This window comes from Trachypithecus francoisi, unplaced genomic scaffold (genome assembly GCF_009764315.1).
Source record: "Trachypithecus francoisi isolate TF-2019V2 unplaced genomic scaffold, Tfra_2.0 Lachesis_group15, whole genome shotgun sequence".
Classification (NCBI taxonomy): Eukaryota; Metazoa; Chordata; class Mammalia; order Primates; family Cercopithecidae; genus Trachypithecus; species Trachypithecus francoisi.
The window spans coordinates 21,893,459-21,896,796 of record NW_022681460.1 but is presented as its reverse complement, the minus strand read 5'-3'; the positions used below and the strand labels follow the sequence as shown (position 1 = coordinate 21,896,796).

The following is a 3,338-nucleotide window of genomic DNA, read 5'->3' as shown; positions in this document are numbered from 1 at the left end:
AAGAGGACATAAACAAATGGAAGAACATTCCATGCTCATGGATAGGAAGAATCAATATGAAAATGGCCATACTGCCCAAGGTAATTTATAAATTCAACGTCATCCCCATCAAGCCACCAATGACTTTCTTCATAGAACTGGAAAAAACTACTTTAAAGTTCATATGGAACCAAAAAAAAGCCCGCATTGCCAAGAAAATCCTAAGCCAAAGGAACGAAACTGGAAGCATCATGCTACCTGACTTCAAACTATACTATAAGGCTACAGTAACTAAAACAGCATGGTACTTGTACCAAAACAGATATATAGACCAATGGAACAGAACAGAGCCCTCAGAAATAATACCACACATCTACAACCATCTGATCTTTGACAAACCTGACAAAAACAAGAAATGGAGAAAAGATTCCCTATTTAATAAATGGTGCTGGGAAACCTGACTAGCCATATGTAGAAAGCTGAAACTGGATCCCTTCCTTCCACCTTATACAAAAATCAATTCAAGATAGATTAAAGACTTAAATGTTAGACCTAAAACCATAAAAACCCTAGAAGAAAATCTAGGCAACACCATTCAGGATATAGGCATGGGCAAGGACTTCATGTCTAAAACACCAAAAGCAATGTCAACAAAAGCCAAAATTGGCAAATGGGATCTAATTAAACTAAAGAGCTTCTGCACAGCAAAAAAAAAAAAAAAAAAAAAAAAAAAAAAAACTACCATCAGAGTGAACAGGCAACCTACAGAATGGAAGAAAATTTTTGCAATCTACCCATCTGACAAAGGGCTAATATCCAAAATCTACAAAGAACTTAAACACATTTACAAGAAAAAAATCAAACAACCCCATCAAAAAATGGGCGAAGGATATGAACAGACACTTCTCAAAAGAAGACATTCATACAGCCAACAGACACATGAAAAAATACTCATCATCTCTGGCCATCAGAGAAATGCAAATCAAAACCACAATGAGATACCATCTCGCACAAGTTAGAATGGCAATCATTAAAAAGTCAGGAAACAACAGGTGCTGGAGAGAATGTGGAGAAATAGGAACACTTTTACACTGTTGGTGGGACTGTATACTAGTTCAACCATTGTGGAAGACAGTGTGGCGAATCCTCAAGGATCTAGAACTAGAAATACCATTTGACCCAACCATCCCATTACTGGGAATATACCCAAAGGATTATAAATCATGCTTCTATAAAGACACATGCACACATATGTTTATTGTGGCACTATTCACAATATCAAAGGCTTGGAACCAACCCAAATGTCCATCAATGATAGACTGGATTAAGCAAATGTGGCACATAAACACCATGGAATACTATGCAGCCATAAAAAAGGATGAGTTCATGTCCTTTGTAGGGACATGGATGAAGCTGGAAACCATCATTCTGAGCAAACTATCGCAAGGACAGAAAACCAAACACCGCATGTTCTCACTCATAGGTGGGAATTGAACAATGAGAACACTTGGACACAGGATGAGGAACATCACACACTGGGGCTTGTTGTGGGGTGGGAGGAGGGGGGAGGGATAGCATTAGGAGACATACCTAATGTAAATGATGAATTAATGGGTGCAGCACACCAACATGGCACATGTATACATATGTAACAAACCTGCACATTGTGCACATGTGCCCTAGAACTTAAAGTGTAATAATAAAAAATAGAATTGTATATGGCATTAAAGATTAGAGGAAAATTAATCTTTCAAGAAGGGTAACGAAAACATATTTCCTTGTAACATTTTAAAGCCAGGCAAGGCAGAACATTACAAAATCAGTGTTAGATGATTATCTGGCATGTTCAGGGATCTGGGACGTGAACCTGAAGATACTTATTTCAGCCTTCACCAAGTTTTACTGCTTAAGAAAAAGATGAAGAACAATATCTCTTAAAATATTTTTCAATATGAAAGTTTGCCTCTTACAGTAGAGCTAGGGTATATAAAACCATTTTCTCATTGCATGGGGGTGCATTTCTGATAATCATCAATAATATGTGCTTAGACAACACATTTACTGGATTAGTTGTGTCATTTTAGACTATGATTTAAAAAATATACCCTGTGAAAAATCCTGTCAGAGATCTGTCCTTGTTTAAACCTGTAATGAATTTCCATATCCCAAGAGCTAGGCTTTTCTTAGTCAAATTAAGGCAGGTTCTATAAATCAAGGCAATCAAGCAGTAACATCAAGGTCTTCCATTGCTTTAAACACTCTAAATGGCCTGGATTGTGTGTGTGTGTGTGTGTGTGTGTGTGTGTGTGTGTGTGTGTGAATGTAGTCCCCCACTACCAGAAATTATGCATTCGAGTTCCCCACATTAGAAGAAATCGCAGGGGTCAGCACATCCGGAGTGCAATTGCTAAGCCTCGACCTGGGAAAACCACTTTCGTGATCATGGAATTTCCCCTGCCAGGTAAGTATAGGCCAGGTTTTGGAAGTTGCAATTAACTAGAATAACTTTTGTTTATTAACTTATAAATAAATTGAGGTAAATATTAGAATGATTATCTCAAAGAACTTGTCAGGGTGCAATTCTCAGAATGTGGGGTTAAAAATGATTATTTGATCATTTTAATTGTGAATGATTATTTTTCACTGTAAGGTGTTACTGTCATCAGCCAAGTTCTAGCAGCAGGAAATTACTGTTTGTGGTTTGCACTGCCCAAGGTCTACAATGATGGTTGATTCAGCCAAATAGGGTGATTGTACTTTCTATACTTTAGACTTTGTAGCTACTGAATACAATGTAAAATACTGTCAAAAAACTCAGTGTATTTGATAGAATTTAAAAAACAGTTAAAGAAGTGACCACTGCTAATTAAATTCTGAAACATCAAAACATTTGAATTAAAATAATTTTTACATTATTTCAAACATCAATACTCAAGAGGGAACAAAGTTTTACCCTATAAAGATTTTAGTTTATGAAAGCCGAAATGATCTTTTACGAAGTCTTAGCGTTGTCAGCAGAATTACCTAAGCAACTAAGAAAAGCAACACTGTCTCTGGATCTCCACAAAAGCCTGGAAACCATAAAGTAGTTGCTTATGAATTTGAGAATCTCTTTTCTTAGTTAAAACTTATTGAACTCTACCACTTGCAAAAATCTTAAATCCAAAGACCTACTCTCTTCAACACCTGTGATTCTTCCGCTTCTCTCAAGTTGTCTCTTCTCTCAACATGCCATTTTTCCTCATGGCCTCGACGTATTCCTTTTCTCTTAGTTCAATTGTCCCTTCTTGGTTCCACTTTTCCCCTCTACTTCTTGTGCTTCTACCATCCTTAACCAAGCAGTTAATTCCCTGCCATAA

At 36.8% G+C, this 3,338-nt stretch overlaps 1 non-coding gene across 1 annotated transcript; it reads right to left on the bottom strand.

Moving 5' to 3' along the window:
* Positions 1-2,284: 2,284 nt before the first annotated feature.
* LOC117098206 lies at positions 2,285-2,448 on the bottom strand. The gene has a single exon (XR_004443253.1). It is a non-coding gene; the product is annotated as a U1 spliceosomal RNA (small nuclear RNA).
* Positions 2,449-3,338: the final 890 nt, after the last annotated feature.